Raw genomic sequence first — 16,545 nt, 5'->3', positions numbered from 1 at the left:
CTCCATATAAGAGTTCCCGATTATAATATTTTATTAACTCAATTAAACTGAACAGTTGTTTATATGTATTTTATTATGCATATCATTTTTTTAATAATTAATAATTTTTGGCTTATAAAACGTTTTCGTTTTCTTTAATTTGTTGATGGCTGCTTTGCACGAAAAACAAATGAACTGTCCTATTAAATTTTTAAATCTATAATTCCACGAATTAGGCACTTTCACAAGATTTTTATAAACTGCTTTATGTTCGTTTTTTTTCAACGGGTTGCAGCAAGTATTTGCTTTTGGCATATTTTAAGATTTGTTTTTATAGCACATACGCGAAAAAGTAAAATTTTTAATATAGAACGTGAAAAATACTAATCGAAACAACAAACACGGACTTACATTTATGTATACGTAAAGAAAATACTATGATCTAAAAACGAAATTATCATGTTAGGTGAATGACCAGACGATTGTCACGATTCTTTTGTTTTCACGTGAAAACGCGCAAATTTTCATTCAGTGCGCATAAACGTGAAATTTGTTAAAATTTTGACAGCAAACGTTAAACAATGCGGTCTAGAAAAATAAAACACGGATTCGCAATAATATATTTTATTATTCATTGATACATAAACAAAGCAATTAAAAATCGTTGAAAATTTATCATTAAAATTAAATAATCAGAAACTTATTATAAACAGAAATTTTATAAATAATCAAAATTATTAAATATAAACAAAAATGATATGAATAATAAAATACATATAAACAACTGTTTAGTTTAATTGAGTTAATAAAATATTATAATCGGGAACTCTCATGGAGTCTTGGTTGGCGCGGGGCGCGCGGGAGATGCCGCGCCGTATGCGTGAGCTGCTCAGAAAACTCGCGCGCGTTAAGACTAAAAATTCTGTATCTTCTAAAGTTTTTGAGAATCCCACTTTTTTATTTTTGTCATGGAATCGTGAAAAGCCCCTTTTTATGATTCTATAAAAAAAATTGGAAAAATCGACTGAGAACATTGTTAATTTATAAAGTTAAAAATTAACAATATAATTTGTTTAAACAAATTATACTTTTTATTCATAATTTATTTATTTATCAAAAGTACGTATCTTAATCTTTCTCCAAACCAATTTTTATTAAAATCGGTTCGGCCAATTTCAAGATACAGAATTTTTTCCAAAACGTTGCAAAAAAGTTTAATTGTTTATAACTTATGAAAAAATTCGAATTTTGAAAAATCGTTTCAGGGGTTTTTTAGTGACATCATGGACTACTAAAATATATGAGTATCATTTTTTTCTATTACACAAAAAATATTTGGGGGCCACTTCAGGAATTCTTACCCAATAGTCTTTTTAGTAAATATATTCCAGAAATTGAAAGTATTATTTCGTAAATTGATAAATTTATACGAAAAACCAGAAGTAAGTTAAACCGACGCGCACTTCGTTATTTACTAAATTTATATGAAAATTTGGAAAGATTATTTCGAAATTTGTCTTATGGTTAGGAGAAGCCATTTTAACCAAAAAATTTGAAAAGTTGGGCCATTTAAGGGTACTTTACTGATGACGTGGGGCAAGTTACCCATAATTTTAGGTTTAATTTGGGGGTTGATGATTTAATATTTTGTTTTTGTAATAATAAAGTGTGTTTTAAGCGGTTTGCATTGTGAAAAGTTATTTTTCTGCATTTTTAATTTTTCTTTTTTTAAAACTTTGCGGACTTCTATCTCATCGAAAATGGACATTTTCGATTTTTTACCAAGAAGGGTGTGGCTTTTAGGGGAGGGTCCGAAGGGTCTAAATACATGGTGGTTGTTTAGGGTAAAAATACAACTTTTTTTATATACTTTTGAAACCAAAAAGTTATTACGTAAGGGTCGAAAATGGACTTTTTGATGTTTTACCATGAGGGGGTGGCTTTTAGGGGAGGGTCCGAAGGGTCTAAATACATGGTGGTTGTTTAGGGTAAAAATACAACTTTTTTTATATACTTTTGAAACCAAAAAGTTATTACGTAAGGGTCGAAAATGGACTTTTTGATGTTTTACCATGAGGGGGTGGCTTTTAGGGGAGGGTCCGAAGGGTCTAAATACATGGTGGTTGTTTAGGGTAAAAAAAAACAAATTTTTTTAGCTAGTTTGGAGCCCAAAAAGTTATTACGTAAGGGTCGAAAATGGACTTTTTGATTTTTTACCAAGAGGGGGTGGCTTTTAGGGGAGGGTCCGAAGGGTCTAAATATATGGTGGTTGTTTAGGGTAAAAAAACAAATTTTTTTAGCTAGTTTGGAGCCCAAAAAGTTATTACGTAAGGGTCGAAAATGGACTTTTTGATTTTTTACCAAGAGGGGGTGGCTTTTAGGGGAGGGTCCGAAGGGTCTAAATATATGGTGGTTGTTTAGGGTAAAAAAACAAATTTTTTTAGCTAGTTTGGAGCCCAAAAAGTTATTACGTAAGGGTCGAAAATGGACTTTTTGATTTTTTACCAAGAGGGGGTGGCTTTTAGGGGAGGGTCCGAAGGGTCTAAATACATGGTGGTTGTTTAGGGTAAAAAAACAAATTTTTTTAGCTAGGTCGGAGCCCAAAAAGTTATTACGTAAGGGTCGAAAATGGACTTTTTGATTTTTTACCAAGAGGGGGTGGCTTTTAGGGGAGGGTCCGAAGGGTCTAAATACATGGTGGTTGTTCAGGGTAAAAAAACAAATTTTTTTATATACTTTGGAGCCCAAAAAGTTATTACGTAAGGGTCGAAAATGGACTTTTTGATTTTTTACCAAGAGGGGGTGGCTTTTAGGGGAGGGTCCGAAGGGTCTAAATACATGGTGGTTGTTTAGGGTAAAAAAACAAATTTTTTTAGCTAGGTCGGAGCCCAAAAAGTTATTACGTAAGGGTCGAAAATGGACTTTTTGATTTTTTACCAAGAGGGGGTGGCTTTTAGGGGAGGGTCCGAAGGGTCTAAATACATGGTGGTTGTTCAGGGTAAAAAAACAAATTTTTTTATATACTTTGGAGCCCAAAAAGTTATTACGTAAGGGTCGAAAATGGACTTTTTGATTTTTTACCAAGAAGGGGTGGCTTTTAGGGGAGGGTCCGAAGGGTCTAAATACATGGTGGTTGTTTAGGGTAAAAAAACAAATTTTTTTAGCTAGTTTGGAGCCCAAAAAGTTATTACGTAAGGGTCGAAAATGGACTTTTTGATTTTTTACCAAGAGGGGGTGGCTTTTAGGGGAGGGTCCGAAGGGTCTAAATACATGGTGGTTGTTTAGGGTAAAAATACAACTTTTTTTATATACTTTTGAAACCAAAAAGTTATTACGTAAGGGTCGAAAATGGACTTTTTGATGTTTTACCATGAGGGGGTGGCTTTTAGGGGAGGGTCCGAAGGGTCTAAATACATGGTGGTTGTTTAGGGTAAAAAAACAAATTTTTTTAGCTAGTTTGGAGCCCAAAAAGTTATTACGTAAGGGTCGAAAATGGACTTTTTGATTTTTTACCAAGAGGGGGTGGCTTTTAGGGGAGGGTCCGAAGGGTCTAAATACATGGTGGTTGTTTAGGGTAAAAATACAACTTTTTTTATATACTTTTGAAACCAAAAAGTTATTACGTAAGGGTCGAAAATGGACTTTTTGATGTTTTACCATGAGGGGGTGGCTTTTAGGGGAGGGTCCGAAGGGTCTAAATACATGGTGGTTGTTTAGGGTAAAAAAACAAATTTTTTTAGCTAGTTTGGAGCCCAAAAAGTTATTACGTAAGGGTCGAAAATGGACTTTTTGATTTTTTACCAAGAGGGGGTGGCTTTTAGGGGAGGGTCCGAAGGGTCTAAATATATGGTGGTTGTTTAGGGTAAAAAAACAAATTTTTTTAGCTAGTTTGGAGCCCAAAAAGTTATTACGTAAGGGTCGAAAATGGACTTTTTGATTTTTTACCAAGAGGGGGTGGCTTTTAGGGGAGGGTCCGAAGGGTCTAAATATATGGTGGTTGTTTAGGGTAAAAATACAACTTTTTTTATATACTTTTGAAACCAAAAAGTTATTACGTAAGGGTCGAAAATGGACTTTTTGATGTTTTACCATGAGGGGGTGGCTTTTAGGGGAGGGTCCGAAGGGTCTAAATACATGGTGGTTGTTTAGGGTAAAAAAACAAATTTTTTTAGCTAGTTTGGAGCCCAAAAAGTTATTACGTAAGGGTCGAAAATGGACTTTTTGATTTTTTACCAAGAGGGGGTGGCTTTTAGGGGAGGGTCCGAAGGGTCTAAATACATGGTGGTTGTTTAGGGTAAAAATACAACTTTTTTTATATACTTTTGAAACCAAAAAGTTATTACGTAAGGGTCGAAAATGGACTTTTTGATGTTTTACCATGAGGGGGTGGCTTTTAGGGGAGGGTCCGAAGGGTCTAAATACATGGTGGTTGTTTAGGGTAAAAAAACAAATTTTTTTAGCTAGTTTGGAGCCCAAAAAGTTATTACGTAAGGGTCGAAAATGGACTTTTTGATTTTTTACCAAGAGGGGGTGGCTTTTAGGGGAGGGTCCGAAGGGTCTAAATATATGGTGGTTGTTTAGGGTAAAAAAACAAATTTTTTTAGCTAGTTTGGAGCCCAAAAAGTTATTACGTAAGGGTCGAAAATGGACTTTTTGATTTTTTACCAAGAGGGGGTGGCTTTTAGGGGAGGGTCCGAAGGGTCTAAATATATGGTGGTTGTTTAGGGTAAAAATACAACTTTTTTTATATACTTTTGAAACCAAAAAGTTATTACGTAAGGGTCGAAAATGGACTTTTTGATGTTTTACCATGAGGGGGTGGCTTTTAGGGGAGGGTCCGAAGGGTCTAAATACATGGTGGTTGTTTAGGGTAAAAAAACAAATTTTTTTAGCTAGTTTGGAGCCCAAAAAGTTATTACGTAAGGGTCGAAAATGGACTTTTTGATTTTTTACCAAGAGGGGGTGGCTTTTAGGGGAGGGTCCGAAGGGTCTAAATATATGGTGGTTGTTTAGGGTAAAAAAACAAATTTTTTTAGCTAGTTTGGAGCCCAAAAAGTTATTACGTAAGGGTCGAAAATGGACTTTTTGATTTTTTACCAAGAGGGGGTGGCTTTTAGGGGAGGGTCCGAAGGGTCTAAATATATGGTGGTTGTTTAGGGTAAAAAAACAAATTTTTTTAGCTAGTTTGGAGCCCAAAAAGTTATTACGTAAGGGTCGAAAATGGACTTTTTGATTTTTTACCAAGAGGGGGTGGCTTTTAGGGGAGGGTCCGAAGGGTCTAAATATATGGTGGTTGTTTAGGGTAAAAAAACAAATTTTTTTAGCTAGTTTGGAGCCCAAAAAGTTATTACGTAAGGGTCGAAAATGGACTTTTTGATTTTTTACCAAGAGGGGGTGGCTTTTAGGGGAGGGTCCGAAGGGTCTAAATACATGGTGGTTGTTTAGGGTAAAAAAACAAATTTTTTTAGCTAGGTCGGAGCCCAAAAAGTTATTACGTAAGGGTCGAAAATGGACTTTTTGATTTTTTACCAAGAGGGGGTGGCTTTTAGGGGAGGGTCCGAAGGGTCTAAATACATGGTGGTAGTTTAGGGTAAAAAAACAACTTTTTTTAGCTAGTTTGGAGCCCAAAAAGTTATTACGTGAGGGTCGAAAATGGACTTTTTGATTTTTTAATAAGAGGGGGTGGCTTTTAGGGGAGGGTCCGAAGGGTCTAAATACATGGTGGTTGTTCAGGGTAAAAAAACAAATTTTTTTATATACTTTGGAGCCCAAAAAGTTATTACGTAAGGGTCGAAAATGGACTTTTTGATTTTTTACCAAGAGGGGGTGGCTTTTAGGGGAGGGTCCGAAGGGTCTAAATACATGGTGGTTGTTTAGGGTAAAAAAACAAATTTTTTTAGCTAGGTCGGAGCCCAAAAAGTTATTACGTAAGGGTCGAAAATGGACTTTTTGATTTTTTACCAAGAGGGGGTGGCTTTTAGGGGAGGGTCCGAAGGGTCTAAATACATGGTGGTTGTTCAGGGTAAAAAAACAAATTTTTTTATATACTTTGGAGCCCAAAAAGTTATTACGTAAGGGTCGAAAATGGACTTTTTGATTTTTTACCAAGAAGGGGTGGCTTTTAGGGGAGGGTCCGAAGGGTCTAAATACATGGTGGTTGTTTAGGGTAAAAAAACAAATTTTTTTAGCTAGTTTGGAGCCCAAAAAGTTATTACGTAAGGGTCGAAAATGGACTTTTTGATTTTTTACCAAGAGGGGGTGGCTTTTAGGGGAGGGTCCGAAGGGTCTAAATACATGGTGGTTGTTTAGGGTAAAAATACAACTTTTTTTATATACTTTTGAAACCAAAAAGTTATTACGTAAGGGTCGAAAATGGACTTTTTGATGTTTTACCATGAGGGGGTGGCTTTTAGGGGAGGGTCCGAAGGGTCTAAATACATGGTGGTTGTTTAGGGTAAAAAAACAAATTTTTTTAGCTAGTTTGGAGCCCAAAAAGTTATTACGTAAGGGTCGAAAATGGACTTTTTGATTTTTTACCAAGAGGGGGTGGCTTTTAGGGGAGGGTCCGAAGGGTCTAAATACATGGTGGTTGTTTAGGGTAAAAAAAGAAATTTTTTTAGCTAGTTTGGAGCCCAAAAAGTTATTACGTAAGGGTCTAATTCTCTTATGTTTTCTATCAATTATTACTTAGGGGTGGTTTATCACCCCTAATATTAATTTTTTTTTGTTTTTATGATTGATATCGTCTTTGTAGGTCAACGGAAAGGTTTTCCAATTGAATATTTTAAAAAACAAAAAAATTTTTTTTTTGTTCATTTGAACGTTCAAAACTTTTGCATCATCTATATATATATATATATGTATTCGATTCGAACATTGTCTAAATAATATATGTTATATAAAATAAAGCAAAGCAAGAAGAAAATTTTCATTTCTACTTAGATTTGATTTTTATATGATTAAAATTTTTGAAACCTATACTGTTGTTTAAACAATGGACTGTATATCAAATTCATATAATTACGGATTTTCTGTTTTGCAATTAATACTTCTTCTTTAAAATTCTACTCACTAAATTTGAATTAGTGAGAATTTCTATTAATTTTTAGTTATTTTTCGACATGTATCCGCTTGTCCCGAATTTTATATAGGGTCAGTTAGGGTAAATGGAGACAAGAGGTGTTCACTGCAAAAAGAAGTATCTTATTTTAAGATGTTTTGGTAGCGTTTTCAAGACATCAAGACATCTTAAACATCTTAATGTCTTAAAAACGCTACCAAAACATCTTAAAATAAGATACTTCTTTTTACAGTGTTGGAGCTTAATTTACAGTTTTAAAATGAAGTTCAACGTCAATATTTTAACCTCAGATCACCTGCAAGAGGTTTTGAGTATTGCCAAGCTTTTATCTTGACAATTGTCAACAAGATAATTCAAATTATCGCTCAATGCATAAAAACTTGAAAATCAAAGTTAAACTGTTTCAGTATTTTGTCGAGCATTTCAAAGAAAACAGACTTAAAAATCATACAGAAAAAATTTTTCTTATTCCTTATGACTCCCATAAAAGAAATTCACTTGAATTTTTGATTTTTGTCAATTTGGTTAATAATAACAAGCTGTCCCCATTTAACCTGGGTTTTCAAATTTTTGGGGTAAATGGAGATAGCTTGTTATTATTAACCAAATTGACAAAAATTCCAGTGAATTTCTGTTATGGAAATCATAAGTAATAAGAAAAAATATTTTTATGATTTTTATGTCTGTTTTTTTTTCAAATGCGAGACAAAATACTGAAATAAAAAATAAATAAATAACAGACAAAAACCAAGCAAATTTAATCAATTTATAAGAATATTTTTAAGTTCGTCCGCCAAATTTCAAATTTTTTTCAAGTTTTTTCATCCCTTAATACAGTAATATCTTAAGGCCATGTGAGACAAAGACACTTTTTGGTAGTTCCAAGTATTCTCGGAAATGAGAAGAAATTTCGGGTTGAAATTTTGAGGAATGATAAAAAAGGGTTAAAGGAATTGGGCCGTTCTACTTATTTACTGTAATTGAATGCGAAACAATTTAAAAAAGTAATTACAGTAAAACCCCGTTTATCCGAGCTCGCTTTATCCGAGGTGGTGTCCCAGTAGGAAATTCTGTATTATCTGAGTCTAGTCTACTTTATCCGAGTTATTTTTAATTTTAGTTTTTTATAAATATGAGTTTATTTTTAATAAATTCAAATTGTTTAAATTATTATGAAATATATACAATATTATTTTCCCGTTTGTAATAAATAATAATTGTTTAAACAATAATAATGTTAAATTGTAATAACAATTCGGATTATCCGAGTTTTCGCCTTATCCGAGGTAGGTCTGGTCCACATTAGCTCGGATAACCGGAGTCCTACTGTAATATGTAGTAGAATTAATAGGTTTTTGTTATTTCTTTGAGCGGCCACTAACTCGAATTGGCGCTAGTTCCTGGACCACTGATACATTCACGCAACGTCTGTGTGTACCCCCGCCATGTTGAGTTCAAATTTCGTTCAAAAATGGGAATTTTTAATACTTAAACGCAAAATTGTGCTTCAAACCAAGAACAGTGCCATTCTGAATGCTATTCTCTATCATATTTTACAAATTTAAACCAAAAATTCTTTACCATTTTAGAGAAAACTTGGAAAGAGTAATCTAATGAGCTATTCCTACAAGCTTTTATATGTATTTTACTATAAGTCAAATATACTAATGCTTAGTGAGTACGTACTGTACACTAAAATGGTTTACCAATGACGAAGCTGAAGTACGCAACGTTTATATATTTTTTAAAATGAAAAATTCTATAATTTTTTACCTAAAAAATATTTCTTGTAGTTTTCAATAATCTACAAATTATAAAAAAATATTTTTTAGGCAAAAAATTATAGAATTTTTCATTTTAAAAAATTATTTCTTTAAAAATCGTTTATATAAACGTTGCGTACTTCAACTTCGTTTACCAATGAAGATTACAGATATAATTGTTGATTATTGAACAGTATATAATACAATGTTGAAAATATACATTCCGTAAAACGTAATTTTGAGTTTTTTCGAGAAAACAATCAGCTAGGATTTTATGAAATCAAGTTTTTACATCTACGAATAGTCTTCTAAAAGCTTGTTCAGTTAATTTTTGGATCCATTTTAGTCGAACCTGTCTATGCTTGAGGACTTCTATCGCTTGTTTGTTGAAAAGCTACAGATATTCGCAGCTAACTTCACTTGAATTGAGTATTTATTTCGGTTGAAGTTGACAACACTTTTTTGTTTTCTCTTATTAAAATAATGAATAATTTTTCCATTTTGAGGCTGCGTCTACAATAGATTAAAAAATGTGTAGCAATCGTGTAGTGTAAAGTCGTGTATCTTATATGACTTAGAATATTGCAAATTAACTGCTGTTAATAAACAAAAACCTAACCTCAAATTCAGATTTTTAATATTAATTTAATTATTACTTTTAATTTTTAATATTAAAAATCTGAATTTGAGGTTATGTTTTTGTTTATTAACAGCAATTAATTTGCAATATTCTAAGTCATACAAGATACACGACTTTACACTACACTACACTACACAATCGTTACACATTTTTTAATCTATTGTAGACGCAGCCTGATGAAAAATTATGCTGTAATGATGTTCTTTAAAAATCTTTTGATGATATAAATTTAAATATTGACATTGAAGAAATTAATTTTGGTAATTCTAATATTTGACGCGTTCTGAAGAAAGGGATGACCGAAGAAACAAAAAATTATAGGTTATGTTTTGAGACATGCGAAAATACACAAAGAGAATCAAATCTCAATACAAATCATTAATGTTGAAGTCTTTATCATAATTCGTTTACTTCTTAGGTTCTGCTTTTTTCAGAAAACGTTACAAATTATAATTGTATTATAAATTATAAATTTAATAATATACCTTGGTTCCTATATTTAAAAATAAAATTATTTTATTTTTTATTATTTCATATATTTATTAGCAAATAAGTATTTATTTCTATCAAATAATTATTATTTGAGACAATTAAAATTTACTTATTTTAAATACATAAATTATTGATTCGAATACAATTTATTTGATTCAAACAACACACGAAAGAAAAGTCGAATTTTTACCCCAAAATCGGTATAAAAATTACCTGCAACAAATTTTATCCTAGTTGAGGGCGCCACCGTCTATGTGAATTAGCATTGGTGAAAATTACCCGCAACAAAATTTACCCAGCGTTTTTTCTGTGAAAAATTATTTGGTCCAAATAAATATTTATATATGTGACGCGATCTGAAGAAAAGGACCTTAGAAGCAAATGAATTATTGGTTATGTTTAAAATAGTTTTACTTGAACTAATAGTTTATTTTTGTTTTTGTAAAACTGAAATCAGTTTTTATTGAATATTTTGGATGCAATGAAGACCTAAATATCATTAGTTTGCATTACGAGTTGAACGTCTTTGTGTATTTTCACTTTAAAATTTCTAAACGTAACCTATAATTTTTTGCTTCTAAGGTCCTTTTCTTAGATCGCGTCACATATTTATAAAGCTGAAGTATGCAACGTTTATATAAACGATGTTTAAAGAAATAATTTTTTAAAATGAAAAATTCTATATTTTTTTGCCAAAAAAATATTTCTTGTAGTTTTCATTAATCAACAAATTATAAAAAAATAATTTTTTAGGCAAAAAATTATAGAATTTTTCATTTTAAAAAATTATTTCTTTGAAAATCGTTTATATAAACGTTGCGTACTTCAGCTTCGTTATATTTGATAATAGTCAAATAATCAATTATTTAAACCAAATAATTTTTTTAGTGTGTAATAAAATGTATATTTAAAATAATTTTTAAAGTTCACTGCAAATTTTATACAAGTTTATTTATTGAAAATTTGACACAAGGAGGACATTTCTTTTTTTGCAATGTGTTGTATAAATCATACAAGCTTGCATGAGTAAACTACCTGAAGTTTGCGCGCCAAACTTTGTTGCAAACTTATTGTTGCTAGACTTTGTATATTTATACTATGTGGGTTAATTGTTTTTTTTTCGATTTAATTTAAGTGAAAGTAATACTATTTAAAATATCTTCGTTTTCATTGATGATATTTTACTAATAATATTTTACGTTAATCTTTAACTTTCTCTCGAAATTGTATATTTAATATTTTGCGATGTATTAAATGTAGAAAGGAAAGTTGATAATCGAGATGAAGATGCTGCTTTGCGCATACTTTAAAAAGTAAATAAAAGCAACTGGCAATATGTCATATATATATATTTCTATTTTTCCACTGCCGTGTATAAGGCAGATAAAAAAAAATTCCAATACTGTTTTTTAATTATATGAAAGGAGTTTTTAATTAATTTTTTTTTGTTTTTTAATATAAACATTTCTAAATATAATTATTGATATAATGTAAATATGATAAAAAAATTACATTATATATATTTGAATTAATTTATAAAATAAAAACCGTGCATATATATATATATATATATATATATATTTACAAAATGAAAGTTTTTTTTAGACCTAATTTCGACACAATAAAACATTAATATTTTTTGTCAAAAGCGTATAAAAAGAAAGTTTCATTTTAAACTAGATACATTGATATTAAAACATATCACAATTATTGCTCCATTTTTGACATTATTTCAGTAACAATACTTTCTTTTTGTACGCAGTGGAATCGAAATTAGAAAAATATTCTATAATTTTTCTTTTTTTTTATTTCAGGTACGTGATCGACTAATTTAATTTAATTTACTCTTTCAATGGTCTGTCGATGATTCATCAAACAAATTGTAAGGTTAGTTAAGTTACTTTTTTTTATTAGTAAAAATTTTAAATAATTGGAATTAGTGACTGACGTTTTGCTATATATAAATTTTTTTAAAAATGACTACAACAATGAAACATAAGAAAGTACTTTATAATTTTTTGTCTTAAAAATAAATTAATTTTCTAATCATTGATCATAAATGTTGTAGACTTCACATGGAAAAAAAATATACCTAAAGTAACTTTTACTATTTACATTAAGTAAAACCTGAACTGTCCCGAACTTCTGCGCATTTCTGGCAACTTTTTTTTCGGAAATAGAAAAAAAATTACTACTAAAATAGTAAAGTTTACTCCGGAAAATAGTAGTTTTTACTATTTATGGAGGAAAAGTTGCCAAAAATGCGCAGAAGTTCCGGAAAGTTTAGGTTTTACTATATGGAAATAGTAAAAGTTACTTATTATTTTTGTTTTCCATTTTTCTCCGTTGCAGCAGCGTTCAATTTTACCAATGAATTTGTGAAATTATTTTTACAAATTGATTAGTAAAATTTCACTAATCCATGTAACAAAAACTGAGAATCACTAATTAAAATTTAGAGAGAATTTTTTCATGTTTATTATTTTTTTATTATATTATACGGAAATACAAAAATTCAAAAAGCTCATTCGTAAGCAAGTGAGGAATAAATAAAAATTCATAGAGAATTGTTACACAGAAAAAAAATTATTTGATACAAATACATATGATGATTTATTTTTGTGTATGATTTATTTTTTTTATTTTTTATTTTTTGTTATTTAACTTTTAATTTTTTATTTATTTCTTGCTTTTTTGTATTATTTTTTTGGTATTTTATTTATTTTATTTTTTTGTATTTTGTATTCTTTGTATTTTATATTTTTTACTTTTACATTGTATTATTTTTAGTTTTGTTGACATCTTATTAAATTCTGATGATGATGATACACATGGTTATCGAAACGTTAAAAACTTTGTGAAGTTTTTATTTTAATACCTTGACTGGCTGTATCGTTCCATTATTTGTGGTTTATTTTATGTAAATACATATGAATCAAAAATTTTTTTTTCGTTCAAATCAACGAAATTTTCCGCAAAATGTGATCTTACACCTAATTTCAATGACATCTAACTCTAAAATTATTGAATTTAGGAATTATGACCAAGATACAAAAAAGTTTTAGTTTTTTCATCGACTTTTAAAATAAGTTAACGACAAAAAAAATTTTGAATTTTTTTTTAGAAAAAATAACAATTTTTTTATAAACAAATTAAATTTTTTTAAATTTGGGCGCGATTTTTTAAATTTTTTTTTAAATTTTACACACATGAAAATAATAAGAAAATTTTGTAATAAGTTTTGGAGTGGGCCTAATAATCCTTTTGTTTATATAATTTGTTTAAAAAAAATTTTTTACTTTTTTTTTCGTTTTATTTTTATTTTTCATAATAAAATATATTTTAATTTGTTTTAAAAAATTCGAAAAAATCAGATTTTTAAATATACATAACTCGAAAATTTGAGCACTTATAAAAAAATACGTAAACCTTTTTTTTTTCTATAAAGGTCGAAATTATATATAAAATTCCCTAGCCTCTCTGAAATAAAGTAGAATAGAAATAAAATAATATTTGTACAATAATTTTGAAAATTAATAACAATTTTATAAAAAATTAATAAAAAAAAAAAAAAGGAAGCCAACGCTACGCGGTATTCCCAAGCGGTCACCCATCCAAGTACTAACCGCGCTCAATTGTGCTTAACTTTGGTGATCAGACGAGAACCAGTGCGTTTGCGTTTTTTTGCGTTTGTATCGTTTATTTATTGCCAAAATCAATAATAGTACAAGGTTTCACAATAAACAATGAATTCATTTTACATTATTTTACAGGACTTACTGGCTAATACAATTGCTCTCGAAGTCGCATACAATATTTTATGCCCACGAATGCATATATGAGTTGAATATTTTTCGCTTCTAACACATATTATTTATTTTTTAATTCCCGAGAGAATTATACCATTTGAAATATTTTTTTCGATCAGAAAGGGCTTAATAAAACTGATCATTCATACATTTTATTTTATTTTAAGAATAATAATAAAAATAAATTAAAAACCTGAATAAACTATATTATTTATAATAATGAATTTTAACAATAACAAGGAAGAAAGGAAAAAAAAAAGTAAATCTAAACTAACTTATAATCTAAGAGTATTTACATGTGTTAATCGATGATTTTCTTTTACAGATAAAGAGTTATAATTTTTAAAGTACAGAATTAATAATTGATGACAATAGTGTAACTAGTATGTTAATTTATTTCCTAATACATTAATTTATGATAAATTTAAATTTATTATGATAAGATTCTTATATTAGTCGTCTAACCAAAAATATTTTTTGATGTTTTGTCTGTGTTTGTCTTTCATTTCTTTATTTGTTGTAAATGTCTTAAATCGCCATTCATCATTTGGTATTTGTGTATCTAAGTGTTTTTCGTAAAGGAAGGATTTTTTCCTAGCATTTCTGTTATAATGGTATATTACTGGAGCACCATGAGTGTCCTGTATATATCCATTCTTGTCTAGGTAGGTAAATGCTTCAGGTGGGACAAAATTAGTTTTTATTACATTTTCAAAATAGTTATCATTTGGGTAACAGATTGAATGAATGAGGCTGTTGTCAGTTACTTTGCGAGTATTTGCAAAGTAATTTCTTGTTATTTTAATTATTTGTGTATCAATTTTATTAATGTTGGCTAAATTGTAAATAACTTTACTTGATATGTATTTCTGGAAGTTTGATTCAGGTGATCTATATTTTCCTAGACATACTCTTATACACTTTCTCTCAAATAATCTGATTTTTTCCATAATGGATGCGCTTAAGTTGTACCAAATAGGGCATGCATACGTTAATATCGGTCTTATGAATAACATATAACAGTTGATTTTTATTTTATAGTGTAGGTGTTTATTATAAAATAATCTTTTTAATTTGTTAAAAACTATTTTTGCATTTTCTAACTGTGTGTTAATGTGTTTTATAAAATTGAGTTTATGGTCTATATTAAGTCCTAAATATTTTACAATTGTTTTATTTGGTACTGGTTCACCGTCGTCTTTCTTTTCTTTTATTTGGAAATTTTTCCAGTTTTTTCTAACATTGCGGTTTGTTTCTGAAAGGGGAGTTCTAAAGAATATGGTTTCGCATTTGGAGACGTTTACTTTTAGTTTCCACGTGTAAAGATAATATTGAACATTCTCAAAAAGCTCTTGCAGTATTTTTTGTATTTTTGTGACTTTTTTACCTATAACGTAAATTATCATATCATCTGCAAATGCGATTCCTTTTTTATTTTCGTCTATATTTATATCATACATTTTTAGTATTTCATAAATATAGATGTTAAATAATATCGGTGATAGAACTGTTCCTTGTTGGAGGCCGTTTTTTACTAAAAATTTCTTTTTTAATGTTATGTTACCATCCGTTATTATGAAACTTTTGTTTGTTATCATGTTTTTTAACAATTTTATTAGATGTTTAGGAAAGGAATTTTTTAATAGTTTAAATATTAATCCATTAGACCAAACAGTATCAAAAGCTTTTTCAAGATCAATTAAACAAGCTCCTACGTATTTTTTATTGTTAAGGGCTTGGGTGATATCTGATGTCAATTTGTTAATTGCGTGTATTGTGGAATGTTTGTTTCTAAAACCGTATTGCTGTTCTGGGATAATATTTTTTTCCGCGCATATTAGTATTAGGGAATCTTTTACTATTTTTTCAAATACTTTACTAATATTAGGAAGAAGAGTTATGGGTCTGAAGTCACTGACGAGAACCAGTGCATTCACAGTGAAATGAGCGTTGGCTGAAATTATTATTTTCACTAGTTGGGAAAATGGTTTCGGTATTTCTCTTGGGGGCGTGGTTAAGACGCATGATTATCATCGCCACTTAATTTGGATCTTAAAATCATTTAATTAAATTTACAAAATTTTAGAATGTCTACTAATTAATGTTAGTTTGTTTGGATTTAAAATCCCTCAAAAAAAGATATATTTAATTGCAGAAATCAGTTCAATTTTTTGTAATTTTTATTATTTGCCATAACGGATTTGCGATAATAAAAAAAAAAAAAAACTTGCCCTCTTCACAGATTCTATATTGGATGAATTTTTAAAAGTAAAAGCAAAATTAATTCTTTCTGTCGATTTTGCGACTTGACGAGACATCTAGTGGTGAAAGGGTTTACTCACTATATATAAAACTTACCTTCACTATTTTACCAACTGCCGTTAAATTGTTCTGATATATTTAAAATATTTCTAAAGCTTGCTAAAAAGTGAACGTGTTTGTATTTACACTTTCTTAAGTGCTAATAAGTTTATCTTCTTTTAATTTGAAAGTTGTTGCGATTTTTATTTGAAATGCTATACGAATAAAAAAAAAAAAAAGAATTGTTACATTGAAAAAAATGAATTTACAACAGATTTTAAAAATCTGATTTTTATATTTTGTTGTAACAAATTTTTTTTGTTCTCAACTGTTTTATTTGTTATTAAAACAATTTTAATGCGTTACGGAAATAATTTTTTTTTTTTTTTTTTGCAATAACACATCAGTTTTGTTAGTTACTTTTTCAATGTTAATTTAAGAAAAAGAAATTTAATTTTTAGTTTTGTTTTCGTTTTAAAT

General features: G+C 29.3%; 1 protein-coding gene across 2 annotated transcripts in view; it reads left to right on the top strand.

Annotated features, from left to right (window-relative positions):
* Positions 1–16,545, top strand: part of LOC127280978 (flotillin-2) — a 297,326-nt gene that overhangs the window by 27,747 nt on the left and 253,034 nt on the right. The gene's annotated exons all lie outside the window — the stretch shown is intronic.

This window comes from Leptopilina boulardi, unplaced genomic scaffold (assembly GCF_019393585.1).
Source record: "Leptopilina boulardi isolate dan_hultmark-lab unplaced genomic scaffold, ZJU_Lbou_2.1 LbouV2_259, whole genome shotgun sequence".
Taxonomy (NCBI): domain Eukaryota; kingdom Metazoa; phylum Arthropoda; class Insecta; order Hymenoptera; family Figitidae; genus Leptopilina; species Leptopilina boulardi.
This window is presented reverse-complemented; position numbering and strand designations above follow the sequence as displayed.